General features: G+C 48.8%; 1 long non-coding RNA gene across 1 annotated transcript; it reads right to left on the reverse strand.

The window, feature by feature from the left end:
- Nucleotides 1-596: 596 nt before the first annotated feature.
- Nucleotides 597-8770, reverse strand: LOC147650345 (uncharacterized). Its single transcript, XR_015276586.1, has 2 exons — nt 8591-8770; nt 597-4885 (listed from the first exon to the last, which is right to left on the reverse strand). It is a non-coding gene; the product is annotated as an uncharacterized LOC147650345 (long non-coding RNA).
- Between the last annotated feature and the right edge of the window lie 8755 nt (nt 8771-17525).

Here is a 17525-nt window from a genome sequence, read left to right on the forward strand (position 1 = left end):
AGAAGCAGAAATTGCTCAAGAATACGGCTAATTGACAGGAAATCAAAGTTTTGGCTGGCAGGAGGAACAGCTTGGCCTGAAGGTGGCCGCTGTCAGTGCAATGTCCCCACTGAGTGCACCATGGCCATTGGCTCCCTCACCTTGGCACATGGCTACTGGCCACCACAGCAGAGCCAGAGGCTGCCTTGCAGAGCCACAAGGAGTTGGCTAAGCCCAGCCAGCACTGCTGAGAGGCACATTCTGCTTTCTAATTTGCCTGAACTCTCAGCGGGCTGGCACCTTCTAATTTGCTGTTTGTTGCTGCTCTCCTAGAAGTCCAGCTGATTGCTCTGTTGGTGCCAGCAGATCAATCTCACTGAAATAGACTTATTTTTCTCCTCATCTTGAAGAGGTTAGTTTTCCAAACATCTGTGCTTACCTGCTGAGCTGCGTGAGATTGCTCTCGCTCGTCTGTGCTGCTCCTGCTTGCTGCCAGGCACATCCTCAGCCCAGGGCAGAGCTGGGAGAGAGACCTGAGGCTGGCCAACAGCTGGATTTTTGTGTGTGGTGGGAGGATGGTGAGGGAGGAACACACAGGAAAGAAGTCCCCAGAGCTATTTTCAATGTCATTAGTTTTACAGTTTATTAAATAGAGTTTGCCTTGACAAGATATGGTGGGACACCATGCAGGCTGGGCTCACACAGAGCAGCCATGGAAGGGAGGACACACAGCAGCCCAGCACTGCAGAGGTGGGGTTAACACACCTCTCACCTCAGGAGAGTTTTTAGGGCCTCAAAATTTAAAGATCTGCACAATCCACCTCCCTGGGAGCATTTGCACATTGCAGTCTGTGCACACCTTGTGAGAGGAACTCATCTGTCCTGTTCCAGCTCCACCCCGTCCCTCTGACTGAGTGCAAACACACATTGTCCTTCTCTGTTCCACTGCTCAAGCTTTGTGCTGGGCAGCTGGAGCACCTCCCTCACCCCGCTCTGCCCCCCGGGACAGGAGCATGTTTGCATTCCTGATGTCTGTCAGCACTTCTGTAGGGCACAGGATGAATTTTGCATGTAAGGTGTCATCTGGCCTTCATGAGACATCCTTCAGGGGGAAGCAAGTGACCCCTGCAGCCTGACCCCTGTCAGAGAGGGGCTCAGCTGCAGCCTGGGGTGGTGGGAGGTGGGCAGGGAGCAGTCCCTGCTCAGCCCCTTCCTCTCCTCAGCATCCACACTGGCTCTGGCACATTGGTAATGCAGCAAAGATTTGCTCCTTACATCTTGAGAAGGGTTAGGGCAGAAATATCCTAGAAACACAAGAAATAACTGTCATAAAGGAAGAGCATGTAATTTAGTACTTTTTTTCAAAACCCAAGTCATTATTTCCTCAACACCAGAATTTGCTGAAAGCACTCCAAGTTCTGTTTTGCGAGTGCCACGGAACAAAATAATTGTGCAATTAGTAATGCATCTCACACTCCATGAAATGAGAGATTTTTTACTTTCAACAAGTACAAAATGTAGCATTTTGCTTTTCCATGGTGGGAAAGTACTGGCCATTCCTTCCCCCTCCTCCCTATTTTAAGTGCACTGCAGTATGTAATTAATAAAGATAATAATAAATACGCTTCACAAAGCAGGAGGGATTTGAATGGCACAGGCACTACGTGGAGAGCTCGGGATTGCCAGAGCAGCCAGCAGCTTCCTGATATTAATTATAGCTCCCTGTGGAGGAGCTGTGCCCTCTCCAGCCCTGCCCAACACTGCTCCCAGGCACTGTGAAAGTGGGGCTGCTTGCCCAGGGTCCAGCAGCAGCTGGTGGCCGAGCTGGGGTGGAAGCCCAGCTGCTGCCAGTGCAGGGCTTGTGTCTGCAGCCAGCAGCTGCTGATTACACAAGAGGGCTGCTGTTAATTCAGTGACCAGAGGGTGTTTCTGGAGATCCAGCATCCCCAGAAGAGGCCAGTCCATGCATGATAACAAATGTCCCCTCGGTGTTGGCCTGGCCCATAGGAAAGGCTCTGCCATAACTTGCCTGGTTGGTATTTGGAAGCAAACAAAGCTGTTGCCTGGGTGATGGCATCCTCCTCCCTGCCAGGTACCACTGGATAAACTGCTTTCCCTGCTCCTCAGCTCACGGCACACTGAGCCTGCTGCTGTGATGGGAAGCTGTACCAAACCCCTCCTAGAAATGATCCTCCCCAGCAGTGTGCCTCTCCCCTGGCTGCTCAGCTGCAGCGTGCTGGGAGGAGGAGGGGAAGAGCGGGGGCACGGCAGTATGGAGTGCTGCAGATGTGGGATGCAGGAGCAGCCTGGCAGAGCTCTGCCTGGACACTGCACACCACTGGTGACACCCAGACCCTGGCAGAATGATGAGGCTTTGGTGTGGATTGGAGCCATGGGGGAACCAAGGGCACTGTGAGCTGCAGTGGGCAGGAGAGTGTGGCAGGGCAGGAGCTGGGCACACCTGGGAGTGAGCTGCACCCACAAGGAGAGGTTCACTGCAGAGCCCATGTCAAGGATTTGCTCCCACCCATGATGCAGAAGGAGATCCAAGGATGGGGCCTGTTGGACTCAGCCCTCAGTCACCCTCAGTCACCCTGCTGCAGCTTCAGATGTGAATTGCTGACTTTCAGCTGCAAACCAGCACCACGCAAGCAAGCTGATTTAATTAAACTTATTTAAATTGCTTTGTACACCACACCATACTTAGCTCAGCTGTGAGAAGGGCAGTGGGGAATTTAATTCTAAAGGTGCATTTCTGTCTTGTGGCTACCCAGGGCATCTCTGGAGCCATCCCTCATCCCTCTCCCTTGCACACTCTGCCGAGCCCGGCAGCTCGGCCGTTTCCATGGCACGCCAGCCGTGTTTTGGAGGCAGGGCAGGGAGGGCAGCCCAGCAGGGATGTGAGTGGGGGCTTTTTGGTGCATGCTAACGAGATAGAGCCTGGCAGAAAATGGAGCCAGCAGGGGTGGGCAAGCAGGAGCTGGGAGCAGCTTATCAGTCCTCGCTGGAAAGGGATGCTCGAGGAGACGGTGACTGCTACATAAATAAATAAAGCAGACATCAAACACCTCGACTTCCTGCAGTTCCTGGCCTGTGTGCCTTCCCCAGGGGTCCCAGCTAAGTTTTCCCTCCAGCAGCTGATGTGGGATGCTGCAGGCAAGTGGCAGCAGGCAGGGGTGCTGAGATTGCTTTTTGCCTAAAACTAAATTGCCTTGGAAATTAAACGCTGCTGCAGTCACAGAAGAGCCAGAGTCATGGGGGATGGAGCAAGGCCTGTTGGTGTGATAAAAAGCCCATGGGCTATTTTTCCCTGAAAAGGAAAGGCTTGTGCCAAGAAAAATCTGGAGGGCAGGAGACTCGAGGTGCTTGGCCCGCTTGTCGGGTCTGAAGCCAAAGGCACTCACGGTGCAGGACATGGTGTGAGCAGTGCTGAGCATCCCCTCATGCCTGCTAATGGGGACTGACAGTTTCTGGAATAGCACAGCCAGAACAAAAGCCTTCTGTAAAATGGCACAGGAGGGGGTCTGTGCCACCCAGCAGGCAGGAACCCTCCTGGCTTAGTCCTCCTTGTGTGAGCAGCTGTGGCAGAACAGCATTTTTTGGGGTGTGCTGGGAATGAGGGTCATAAGGGGGACACTTGGAGCTGGGGTTAGATGAGAGGGGAGAGTGCATTGTGCTGCCCTGCCTGGGCTCATCCCCTGGGCTTTGTCCCCAGTGCAGAGCTGGTGTTTGTGCACGTTTTGGGTGAGTCTGGGTGCAGGGCAGACCTGTTCTCCTCCACCTTTACAAGGTTCCAAAGATCCTGCTGAAGAAATGTGGCCTCTCACCTCCTTCACACTCACACATGCACAGCACTTTGATTCTGCAAGCACGTGGAGCAGGATCAGTGTCACCAAAAACAGGTGCTCTGACCTCAGTGTCAGCAAAGGCCAACTGAATAAAAGAGATATATCTTCCCTAAAGACCAAGAGGCACAAATATGCTTGAATCTTGGCAGAATCCTGAACCTGAGTGGATGTTAGATGTCAAAGAGAGAACTGGGGGTCTGGATGGAAACACCACAGGGAGATGGGATGAGCTGCCAGCTGGCTGTTGTGCCCATTGCACCAGGAACTGGCCAGGAGACACCTGCCTTTGTCCAAAAGGACACCTGTCCCAGTGAAACCAGGTCTCCAGACAGGAAAATGTGTAACAGGAGAGACAGGGGTGGAAGAAATGGTCACAGGAACTATGTAATGACAGGAGGAGGTGAAGTCTGGGTACTCCAAGAATGGATCAACAGCCCTCAATATGAAAGTCTTCCTGGAGCATTTCTGTGCTCATGGGGGCAAACAAAACCCATCTTCACATGGCTTCCAAGCTTTGTGCATGGAGACCTAGCAGCTTTCCTCCCCTCTGGAGGGGAAGAGGCAATGCCATCCCAGTTACCTACCCAAGACCTACCTTAAGCTTTCCTTTTCCCACTTGTTCTGCATCATTTTGGGTTCCTCAGCCTGCCCAGACAAGTCCCTCACTTCCTTCTAGCTGCTACACTGCCCATTTTCAGCTTGTGGCTCACCTTCACCTGCCTCTCATGCTGGGCAAATTCCAAGCTGCAACACAATCTCCTGCCTTGGTCTCCTCACAAATGTTTTTTTTTTGTGTTTCAGGTGTGATGGGAAGCTTCACTGCAATCCAATCAAACCAAGAGTCCCTGGCTGGCCATTCCTATTCAGAAAAATCTCTTCCAGTGAAGTTATCACTTCAGCAGACTCAGAGGAGAAGCTTTATAAGGCACCTGAGGATTTTCATGCTAATGAGTTCCAGTCCATCATCAGTTCCTCGCTGCTTGAGTTTCACCTGCCTGTGCACAAAATCAGTGGTTTCTATCGTAAGATCTCTTTCATCTCTCGCCATCCTGGAAAAACTAGATAATAAGGAAGAGGAGAAAAAGCAAAAAGAAAGCTTTTAGCCACAGATTAAGAGATGTCAGAGTCTAGGTCATAAAAAACCACTACAATATACAATTTTTACCCTTTTTCCAAGACACTTCTGCTATTTTATATGCTTTTGAGATGAGTCATAAGGAAATGGGAATGAAGGTCATAATTTCCATTTGTACAAATATCAGGTGATAGAGAGCTTAGTAAACATGTTCAAGGTTTCAGAAGGAGATAGAAGGACCAAGAAATCTTGAGAGGCTGCATCTGATTACAGGGAAGTTGAACACCTGGTTAGTGTACCCCCTTCAACAGTGATAAAATCCACAAGTGAAGCTTCAACAGTGATAAAATCCACAAGTGAAGGTTCAACAGTGATAAAATCCACCTGTTTCTCCCCATCCATAAATAAAACCCCCCAAACCCAGAAAAAACAGTATTAGAAGTGATTATCCCTGGACAGGTTGTTACCAAAAGGTAGCAAGGAGGGTGAATTTGCCCTGGTGATATCTTTATCTCAAGGATGTCTTCCCAGAAGGTCTACAGAGGACCTGCCAGCCATGGTCCTGCTTGTTGTTCTCCAGAACATTTTGCCCCATGAGATCAGCATCAAGCACAAAAATCCTGTCAGAACTGTACTTGGGGGGGTCTCTGTGAAATGATTCATTCCTGGTGCTGCCTGGTTGGACCCACCTCCATCCTGCCTTCCTTGCTCCAGAATGAGCTGGGCTTATCCAGCTCCTCTAATGATGCTTTTTCTCTCCTCAGTTTCTGGCAGGAGGGTCAGCTTTTGTCTCACAGTCCCTTTCAGTTTTGATGCTCCTGTTTCTTCCCTTCCCCTGCCTCCTCTCCTACCCCCACGTGCCACCTTCCTTTGATGAGCAGCTCTTCTTAAAGACTGAAGGGGATTTGCCACATGTCACTTTCAAAGGTCCAGGGGCAGGAAGCTTTAATTGCCAGATTTTTCACACAGGGTGTTAAAATTTATTAAAGTCAGTTCCTCTGATTTCCCTTTAATGAGATGACGACTGTGTGTATGAGATAACATTAGGTTCAAATGGTGGGAAACTCAGAGAGGGTTTAAGTAATCAGACCAGGAAAAAGAAAAAATAAAACCCAAACTTGTGGTAGATCTCATGTCTTAAGGACTTACTCTGCAACTTAATTTAAAGGTAAGAAACTGGGATCATTCTTCAAACAGTACAGCAGTGCTGGCAGTCCTGTTTTGAAAGGGCTTTCCTTGGGAAAGGGAGAAGGAAGTGGGCTTTGGGTATTGTTTGATTTTTGGGACACTTTTGACATTTCAGTCACTGTTTCCCCTGTGGCTGTCCCTGTGGAAACAGAGACAGGGTGATCAACTACGTGGGGTTGACCCAGCACCCGAGGAAATGCTTTAAATAAAATCCCTTGTGCTCAGTGTGACTGAGATGTGAGCTACTTATCCTCCTGCAGCCTCCAGGCAGCACCAAGGTGTCAGAGGCAGCAGGGAGCCAAACCCTGTGCTCACAAGCCCAAACCCTGTGTTCAGGAGCCCAAACCCTGTGCTCACAAGCCCAAACCCTGTGTTCAGGAGCCCAAACCCTGTGCTCACAAGCCCAAACCCTGTGTTCAGGAGCCCAAACCCTGTGTTCAGGAGACCAAACCCTGTGTTCAGGAGCCCAAACCCTGTGTTCACGAGCCCAAACCCTGTGTTCAGGAGCCCAAACCCTGTGTTCACGGGCCCTTGCAGCATGAGCCAGTGCCCCAGGAGCCCCACTGATGTCCACAACCATCTGGAAGTGGGACCACATGAACCTGGGTAAAAAGAGAACCTCTCCCAAACTGGGACACTCTAAAAACATTGAAGCCCTCGAGAAAAAACAACCAACCAACCAACCAAACAGAAAAAAAATAGCTGAAAAGCTGAACTTTTTGCCTTGGCCACCCCGGCTGCTCTCCTCCCTCGCTTCATTTCCCCCCTCCTCCTTTCACTTTCTGCTACCTTCACATGGGATTCTGCTGCCCTACTTTTGTCCAGCCTTCTCCTAGAGATAAGATAAATGCTATTTTCAATTAACAAGACTTGATTGCTGAAAGCAATAGGAGGCAGTTCGTTTAGAGCCAGCAAATTAATTGAAATCCAAATGTACATAGTCAGTGTATTGCAGGGAGAGCAATTATCCCATCCTTTGGCCCCTGACACGCAGGCAGCTGGGCTGGGCTGAGCTGTGAGAGCAGGAGGAGCTCACGTTGTCCTCGTATCTCCTGAAGTTCCTCCCTCAGCTGCTTTTAGCCCACTTTCATCTTGCAAGAGAAAGCTCTCCATGGCTGTAAATTAGAGCAAGGGGATGTGTCCTGGGACTTTGGCACTGGTGGGACGCAAAGTTGTTTTCTAAACAATCTATCAGACGTGAGATCTTCCTCCTCACTCCTCTCCTCCTCAGGGAGGGCTTGTGCTGTGTGTGAGAATGGAATCTGTGTAATATCCAGCAGCTGAATGGATTCCCTGCCCCTTGGAGCATTCACCATGATCAGTTAAAGACACATGGTGGGAGCTGAGAGCTTGGGAATTCATTATTCCTCAAACTGTATTTACTCGTGACAAACAGGAGAGGGAAGGAGGGCAAAGCAATCAGCCAATGAAAGAAATATTCCATCATAAGAAAGATCTTCCATGACTTTTAATGCCCAAATGCTTTTGGTCCTGCTGAGGGAGCAACTGGGGCTTCTGTACCACCAGGTCCCTCAGGAGCCAGGCTTGCTGCCTCACACACACCTCTCACTAGTCTTAGAGAGCCTAGGGACTAGAGTATAGGGAAAAACCTGGGAACGTTTTCTCTCTTAAAATGAGTGAAAATGAAAAACCTCAGAAACTGACCAAGCACTGAACTGAGCCATGGAGGAGCATCCAGGTCTCTGAATGCTTCCAGGGTAACTTGCACTTCAGATCTCTCTTCTCCTTCAAAGGACTGCTGAGAGTTTCCTGACTACCCTGAGGGCTGCATTGGGAATGTGCAGCACCTGGGCCCTGGATCTGAGCAGCAAGGAGACATCCCCTCACCCCATGGGGTCATCTGACACATCCTGCAGCACTTCAGGAACACCTCACTAAAAACCTACTGCTCCACAATTTACATACCAGGGCACTGCAGAAAACAACCCACTCCAGCACACAATCCACCTAGAACCGGTCAAAAGCAGTAATTACAAGCCAGTCTCTACTGGAGAGCTGACAAACCCCTATCACATTTTCCTTGCACTTCGCTGCCTCCAAGCCAATTGGCACAAAGATGATGCTTTCTTATTCCTGGACAAATTATGCTTTTAAGCTTTCCCTCCCAGCCAAGCGTGGGAGGAGCCCCACGTGTCAGCCCGACAGGATTTCCGAGGATCTCTGCTCTCGTCCCAGCGCCTCTCGGAGCCAGCAATCCTGGTGCTCACATGAGTCTTCTCTCACCTTCGGGAGCAGCTGCCAACGGGGGCCGGGGCGATGTCCCAGTTCCATAGCTGGCAGCTCCAGGGGAAGCCAGGCACGTTTGCAGGGAGCAGCTGAAGCTCATTAAATCCCAAAAGTGACACCTCCAGAGTGCCCCGGCGCTTCCCACTCCTCGCGGCGCCTCGTGCTCCAGCTGCGCGGGGACGCGCTCCAGCATGGCTCCTTGGAGACACTCCTTAGGCACCAGCATCTGTTTTATCCTCCTCCCCTCTCTTACCTTCTCCTGTCTACCAGCTCAAAGTGTCCTTGGCCCCTTCTCTGTCTTGCTTCCCTCCCCATCTCAATTTCAGAGCAGATTTCTCAAGCAGGTTGAAAAACTTCTTGGAGATGCAACTTTGGCCCAGGTTTTCCAGAGAGGGAAGACCCCTCCTGCCCTTGGCTTAGTAACTTTCTAAATAAGACTATGAACTCTTGGCACAGCTCAGAGAAGACATTTCATAGATAGAGGCTGTTTAGGTCACAGTGGCCACTATGCTGCTGGTAGGCACGAACACAAGTGAGGCTGGGAAGTATTTTCCACAATATTGCATTCCCAGTTATTCCAGTTTCAGGTCAGCTTTCCCCATGATGGCTGGCTGGGATTGTACATAACATTTTTGGTATCACCAGAGGTTTCTCCCATGTGGAATTCTTGTTGTGACTCTTGAATGTGCTTGGTTTTTTTTTTTTTTAAACTTTCCTTTTTTTTTTAATGACTGCACAGTGTTTTGTCCCATTAGGGACAAACATTCTCATTGTGATCAGCAAGTCTACCCAGATTTTCATCTGCTCTTTCCAGCAGTAGGGAGCCTTGCAGTCAGTGCCTCAATCATGATGTCAAACCACAGCCTTTCATCCTGTCTATTCCCCAAATTTAAAGTATTTCAATTCTTTGTGTGATTTAACAGTGGCTGCAAGATAAACCTTTCAGAAAAGCTCTATATGTACCTTCCTTCCACTCACTTATGCTTTGCAGTACAACTCATTATCTTCTCTTTAGATGTCTCACTTTGACAACTTTTCTTTTATAGTCTTCATTTTAGCTAATGAGCTCCCCCACAAAATCAAATGTTTTTGTGAAGCTCATTTACATTAAACCTACCACACCTCCCTCCCTTAGAAACACAAGCAGCTTCAGAAGAAAAACAGACCAACAAAACAAATCACAGCAGTCTGTCAGGATCTATCCTTGGGGAAGCACACAGGGTTTTTTCTCTGGTTTGCAGATTTCTTGTATGAGTTTGGTTGTTTCTTCCTGGCTTGGAGTTAGGCTGTATCTTTTCTTCCTGGCACACAACACTACCTGATGCACTACAGTTACCAAAAGGTATTTCCTGGCCTGCAAATTGGTTTTGCTCATTTCAGGGCACGCATTTTGGAGTTTTGCCTCTGCTTGGTGATAGTCTCCCTTTGCAGCGTCCTAATCCTGTTAATATTAATGTCATACCCTCCCCTTTTCACCAGTCTCTTATGAAGCCCCAGACACATAATTCAGCAGTTTTCAGGCTCTCTTTTGACCCCCTTTAATCTCCCTGCCATTATTCCTGCACAGCAGCCTCCTGTCTCTGTCAGCAGCTGAGGAGCTCTGTGTACTGAGGGGATTAAGCACCAGTCCCACAGGCTGGGATAAGGAAGCTTTCCTTCCTACACACCTGCTTGGAGAACAGCTCAGAAGCCAGAAGGAGGAAGGCACTGAGAGTTTCCCCTCCTACCCGTGGTATTAAAAGCAAGTGAGTGTCTTTTTTCCCATCTTCCCTAAAGCTGCAGGAGAGGATGCAGGCACTCACAGATTCCAAAATCCCAGCAATGCCTCCCACCCCAGCTCTCCCAGCAAAACCCTCCCTAACTCACCCAGCACACTTTTGCTGTTCCTGGCAGTCTCCAAGTTCCTCCCAGTCCAGCCCAGCTTTGCAGCTCATAGCTGGGGTGTTAATCCTCTCTGCACCAAGCTCCAGACACGGACCTCACACCCCACCTGTGATCCTGTGTGTGGCATCAGCCTTGGAAACCTGTCCCTGTGCCCTGTGGAGGGAGGCAGTGCTGCTGTCCTGAAGTCCCAGCTAATTTCAGGACCTAGCAGGCTGGACTCAAAGCATTTGCTGTGAAACCACACATCTGGGCTTTGCATTTCCTAAGCTTGAAGATGTCTTCCGGAATTATGTTTTTGGCCCCTTCAAGAAACACAGAGGGGTGTGGGGTGACCTGCTGGCTGTAGAAGAGGGGAGCCTTCTGGGAGCCAGGGCACTGGGAAGTGACCTGTCCCTCCACCTCCACTTCTCATGGAACACCACTGACCCCTTTTGTTTGCATTTTTTTTTTAAAAGGAGCAGGAGATGCAACCCTTTCTGTGCCAGTTGTTCCAAAAGAGGATCCAGGAATCACTGGAGCGGTGTTCAAGCTCTCTTCCTGCTTTCTGGTTAATCAGCAAATGTACTAAAAATGTGGCATATGGTCTGTGAGGGGTGGGGAGATTTCTCTTACACCAGATTGAAAACACTTCTTCATATGAAACCTAAAAGCTGATCACACTGTGGTCATGTGGCTGTGTCAGGATCCTGCCAAAATATATTGCAGCAGAGATGGAGATATGTGACATCTTGCTGAATTCTGCCAGATGTCTGGTGGGATCTCAGAGGGAGTTGTTAGAGCCTAAAATTTTCTTACGAGTCTCGGAAAGTGTGTGGCTTGTGACTGCCACGGTCACAGCTATAACCCACCTCCCATCAGGAATGCCACAACTGGGGCTGGGGCAAACTAGCCACAGAGGGGTTAACTTAGATTTCCCTTTGATTGCTCAGTGAGTGCAGTAGTTTAATTGCTTTCCTTTGGAAAGAACAATTAACAGCACCAGGGGTTATCCTTTCATCTTGCCATATGGATTATCACACCAAAGGGCATTGATGAGGACATAAAGGTCCTTGGATTTCTTTCTGCAAAGAGCTGATCTTTGTGCTCATGTTTGATTTTTTTTGAGGGGTTTCTTCTTTACTTTTAAATGGCACATAGATGCACACAGTGCAAACAGGAATGCACACAATGCTCACTTTGAACGTATCAATTGCTGCCCATTTGGAGACATCAATGCTTTTTCTAAAAGACCTTGTGAGGTTAGATTGCTTCCAATATTTCCCTAAATGTCCCCCACTTAAAAAAGCCCATCAGGAGCTAAGAGTATGTACAACTCATTATAATTCAACAGCTTCCTTAGAGGAAGAGAGTTTTCCCAAGTCTTCACCTTGTATCTTCCTGTTCAGCTGAGCCAGGACTTCAGCACACAAATGGGAAAGAAAATCACAGCAGCCTTTAGCTTGTGTTTATTAGATTTGCATTAGAGATGCTGATAAGCACAATTGCTTAAAAGCCCTAAAAATCAGAGAACATGGAAACCACCTCTGTGGCAAGGGGAACGCCAGGGGGTTCCTCAAACCCCCTTTGAGAGAGAGAGATCCTGTGGGCAGGATGGCACTGGTGACCCACAGCATTGAAAAATGGGGGCAAAAAGGGGACCCCTGGCCTGCTGACCCTCCTCCCATCTCCTCCTGGACCCTATGGCATAGACCAGCCTCCCTGTGTCACCCTTGTCTGCAGGAGCAGCCTGGAGATGGGATGAAGGTGGTAAGGATGAAGATGAAATATGGTTAAAGTGGGATGAAAAGACTTTCTCCCAAAATAAAAGAAAACAAACAAATCAAAAACCCCTTTCCCAACCTAAGTTAGCTGTTGATTTATTCAGAACTCTTCATGTAAATCTCAGTTGCTGTCCAGCCATTAATTGTGGTCTGTTTGGAGCTGGCCCTTGGCTGTGAATGGTACTTTCAGAAGTTTTTAATCCCATCCCTCTGCCCTGTCTGTGGGGCTGTGCTCCGTGCTGTGGCTTCCCAATCCCAGCCCCTCTCCAGCTCCACAGAGGACAGGCAGTGAGAGGCCATTCCATTTTAATTGCAATGATATTCAGCACTTAGGCAGGTGTTAGAGGGCTTGCTAGAGCTGTTAAGTGTCCCCTGCCTGTGATGAGTGCCAGCAAGCACGGGGCTCTGGGGTTCCCTCCTGAACCACAGCTGCTCCTGCGCTCCCTCCCGTCACTCGGTGGCCCTGACCCCTTCCTCTTTCCAGCCTGCTCTGTCTCCAGGAGGGGAGACATGAGCTGAAAGCCCCCACTCAAGATTGGGACTGGGATCTCAGCCTTCACAGAACTCCCCGCATGCAGATCTGAGCTGAGTGACTCTGGACAATGGGTGTGAACAACCTGGGGCAGGGGAAGACTGAAGGTAACCTCACCCCTCTGCAGAGCATGGGACATGGAGGGCTGCTGGTGAGGTGCATCTCCTCTGGGACTGCCCCAAGGAGCTGGGAAATGCCCTGCCCAGGCTGTGGACACTGCCATGGGGTCTGGGCAGAGGTGCTGCTGAAATCACTCCATGAGATGAGCACTTGGCCACAGTAGCCACTGTACTCCAGCTGAGAATCACCAAACCACAGCAGCCTGATTGCCCCAGGGCTCAGGCACTGGCAGATTTGATACCATGGTGAGGCTGCCTGGGGGTGTGTGGGGTTGCTGGTACCAGTTATCCCTGCTGTGGGGTGAAGATGGGGCTGATAACCCACGGCTCCCGCTGGTGATGGTGGTTTCCTGTGAGCACTGTGGCTTTGCAGAGCAAAGGGAAAAGGGATGTGCCACCTTCCCTGCTGCCAAGGCTGCAGGTCCATGCCAGCACCCTCCTGGTGCCAGTGGAGAGAGCTGGATCAACCCTAGGAGGAGCTGAAACACTTCCATATTCATATTTTGGTTTACTTTTAACTTTTTTTGTTCTCTTTGGAAAGGAGATCTGGTCCATAATACCTTAAACCACTGCAGAACTTCTCCAGGGCTTGGCTGCCAGGGCAGGGGATCTCTTTCTTCGTTCTTTTTTTATGTGCTTTTGTTAAACTGAACATGCAAGGAGCTGAGTGAGGGCCCAGCTGCAGGGATGATGGGCAGGGAGGAGGGCAGAGGGTGGGAGGGAATAGCCCCTAGAAAATGGTGCTGTTCCTCCAAACTGTGACACTTACAGAGGAGGAGCATTTTCTTTAACAAATACGGATCTAATGGATTAGGTCTGATCTAATTATACATTCTGCATTAAGCCGATGCTCCCACTGTCTGTGGCTGCTAGCATAATTAAACTTAATGCACTTTTAATGATGTCTTCTTAACTCATGCATTCATATATGATTAGAATCAAACAGGACGAGCTGTCACGAGTCCAGGAGAGCTCTTGCGGCAGCTCCTGATGGGACTCATGTTGAAATATTAATAATGCAGATTTCAAGGTTAACAACATTGGTTTTGAAGTGAGGAAAGCTCGTCACGCAGTTTGAGCTAATCTGAGGCAGCAAAACGGCTCCCCTTTCAAGTTCAGCCTTTTCCTGTCTTTCACATGTGCTCTTGGGAGCAGAGGAATTGAAGTTTTACGTGGTAAAGATGGCTTTAAGTAAGTGAACTGCTCTGTGGGCAGCAGCTTTCAGAGAAGCTGGGACAGCAACTGTGTGAGCACCTTTTGGGGGCTTGCTGGGTGCTCTGTCCTGGCCTCGCTCCTCTTCCCTTTTCCTGCTGCTTTTCTGGAAATCAGGAGCGGTTTGTTCCAGAGTCTGGCAGTAGAACACGAACTCTGCTTTTGTCTCTGCTCCTGTTTGATCCAGTGAGACTCTCCCAGTCTCTGCTGGCCTTGTCCATTGCCTCCTTGGCACAAACGTGCTCCCTTTGCTGTACCCCACCTCTTGAGACGGGGCCTGGGGGAATCTTGGCATTGCTGCCCTGGCCTACATGAAGCTGGCAACAGCACTGCAATGAAATGCTGGGGTTTCCCTCTCCTTCCTGTTTTTATGTAAACTTATTATTTTTATTTTTTTTACTGGGCCAATGGCCTGGCAGACAGGTTGTCTTCTGAGCTCCTGAGAGCAAGCTGTGAAATCGTCTGAAATCCTTCCAATGGGAAAGCATTGATTTATTACACTGTAACACTGATGCGAACAACACCATGTACCTTTCATCTGGAAAGTCAGGACTTATAGAACACGACATGCCATTAATTTTGATGCCAGCTCGAACAGGGAAGGAATTACTGCTGAAGGGATCCAAAAAGCATGTTAAACCAGCCCTGCAGAGTAATGAACACACTTTGTGGCTGTTACTTTATACCCCATTGTTCCTTAGGAATAGGAAGGTACCTTGACAGCTAATTTGGGCTATCAAAGGCATCTCAATACCTGTGTATGCATGTTAGAGCATGAGAAAGGGGTGTGATTACCCTTCTGGGGGTAAGGGCTGCAGTTTCACCGCTCTGGACACAGCTCTCCCTTTGCACAGGTTCAGCAGGTGAGTTCACCTGATGGAGATGGTTCCCAGCACTCTGCCCCTCTCCACCCCCAAGCCAGATTTCCTCCTGGTACCCAGGCAGAAATGCCTCCCTGGGAGAAGTGCAGACCAGAAAAAGGGAGATTATTCCAAGTGCTCCGGGAACAGCCAGCTAAGCCAGCACTTTGCAGGGCTGTGGCTCCACAGAACAGCCCATTTGCAGAAGGGTTCCTTGCTGCCCAAGGTCAGTGTGAGAGTTATGCCATCACTTCTGCCCTGGGTGGAGCTGGAGTCACACCTCTGCCCCACCCCAAAGTTAATTTGCTCTAAAGCTATATGGTGATACTTATCTGCTTCTAAGAGAACACCACGTGTAAACCCAGAGCCCATTCCAGGTCCTAGAAAGTGGCAGTGCTGAGGGTACTAGTGATGTACAGATGGAGGAGAGATGGGGATGGACAGAAGGGAAATGGAAAGTGATGCTGAGTGTAGAATCCCAGGGTGGAAATAGTCAGGATTTTGATGGAGTGATCAGTTTCAAGCTACCCCTCTGCTCCTAGGAGAACCTGTTCTAGGTTCTTGCACACTAAACTCATCCCTCTTGTACACTCCAATCACCAGGGCAAATGTCTGGAAAAAGCCAGAGCAGCTCTGTGTAAGAAGGAAGGTGGGAAAGGTGTCATCTTTGTAATGAAGCTGGAGCAAGATGGATTTGGGGCTTGCATGTGGATTTTGCCCCAAAAGCCCTGCCCTCCTGCAGGCTGCTGGGCAGTTGTTCATGGCACTGTGATATCCTGATGTTTCTGTTATTTAATTAATTAACTGCATATCAGAGATGAGAGCACGGGGACTTCAGTCAGCAGCCAAGACACAAAACCAGCACTGGTGGGTGACAAACTGATTGATGCTCACAGGTAATGTGAAGGTAGCTGGGGTATCTGTGTTTAGGAGGGGGCAGCAGCCATCAGAGAACAGGCACACAAGTCTCCAAAAGGTATTTGGGGTTAAACTGGTACCTTTGCTGGTAGCAACCCATGTGTTCCTGTCCTCAAGGTGGTGCCTAAGCTCTGACATGTGGCTTAGAAATGTGCACAGAAATGTTCCTCTGGGACCCAGAGCCACACGTGAGACGTGGTGACCATGGCACTGGAAACTGAGCAGGAGCCTGTGTTCACAGTGAAAACTTCCCCATGCCTCCCAAAACTCTGATGGACACAGCACTGAGTTGCTGGAGCTCCACAGGCCAGCGGTACCCACAGGTTTACAGAACACTTTGAGGCACCCTCTGTTCCTTCCCTGAGCTTAGATGATTTAAGTTCTCCTTGCATTTGGTGGCAGGTAGGACAAACAAGCCCAGCCAAATCTTTTTGGAGCAGCCCAGCTCTAGGTCCTGACCCCACAGCAAAGGAATGGATTGAGCAATGCATCTGTTCCTCTCCTGCTGCACTTCAGGGTTCAGTGAGGTTTTTTTTGCTTCAACAGCTGCTGAAGAAGGATTCTTGCTGGAGACTTTATTACAAGGAATATTTGCTTTTGCCACTAGGAGGAAATTTTGTCCTGTTTATGCTAAGGTATAAAGAAACGTTTCTTATGCATTTTTGCAATATCACTGGGAACCAAGATTGAAGCACTGGGCAAGAAGGGCATTTTGGGTCAGAATCCAAGCCCACAGAAGAGCACTGGATCCCTAGGGAACTGTGGAAGACCAAACTGGGCTGATCCAGCATAGCCTGCCCTTGAGAAACCTCTCCTTCAGGCCCCAGTGCTTGGGAATCTCTTGTTCTTTGAAGCCTCAGGGTTCACTGCCCCTTTGAATATGTATTAATTCTGTTCCTTGATGATTCTATATTTAAAAATTGCCAGTGGGTGAAGCACCAATTGTGGATGCTGGAGATCTTGGTTCTCTAACCTTGGCCCTGTGGGATGCCTGGTCAAAAATGGCATTTCTGTGTCTCAGCTTTCCCAAATGATAACTGGCAATGAGGATATGGGAAAGGGAGTCCTCCCACACCTGCAACACCAAGTGCTCCCCAAGAGCATGACATTAAAGAGTGCAGTTTACCTCAGTAGTTGTCAGTATTTGCATAAATGTCCAACACCCTTTATATTCTCCTCTTTTTCACCCTCAACAGGCTTTTGGATGAGGAATTTGGCAGGTTGGTTGTGTGAAAACTGAGTAAGAAGCATCTTAAATGTCCAAGCCTCTGAAACAGCATGGGAGCTCCTAGGAAAGCTGATCCTGGTAGGGATTTTTGGACCAGTGCTGGTTCTGAGTTTTCCCTGAGCTGGCCATGTCTTCCCTCACTGTAAAAACAAGCTAAAATCCTCTAACAGCCCTCCTCAAAACAACCCCACAAGACTCCAAACAAAGCAAAATCATTAATTTTGAACCCAATGAATATTTAGTTTCCTGACTCTTGGGTAAATATTAGATAGATTCCCAATTTCAACCTGAAGCAGTTTATTTGGCTGCTGTTCACAAGTCAGACACAGCAAAAATCAAAGAAATCTCTTTTGATTCAGGTTGGGTAATATTGCCTGAGGGGTAACATAATTTTCATTTCCACACATCCAGCACTGGCACAAAACTGCATGGACAGGTATGAGAAATGGATCATGGATCCTTGTTTCTAAAATAACAGCTGATAGTTTCCTATGTTGTGTAAATAATAATTGCCAATAAAAATGTTGTTTGAAAAAAAGAGAATGTGAAAAGAAAAACACCATTGCATTTGATAAACCAAAATCCTTTGTAGTACTGCCAAAAGAAAAAAAAAGATAAAAGAAAGAAAGAAAAACCAAAAGAGAGTTAAAATAAATATAGCTGTTAAATAAAAGA

The sequence above is a fragment of the Cyanistes caeruleus genome, chromosome 15, assembly GCF_971803275.1.
Source record: "Cyanistes caeruleus chromosome 15, bCyaCae1.hap1.1, whole genome shotgun sequence".
Classification (NCBI taxonomy): Eukaryota; Metazoa; Chordata; class Aves; order Passeriformes; family Paridae; genus Cyanistes; species Cyanistes caeruleus.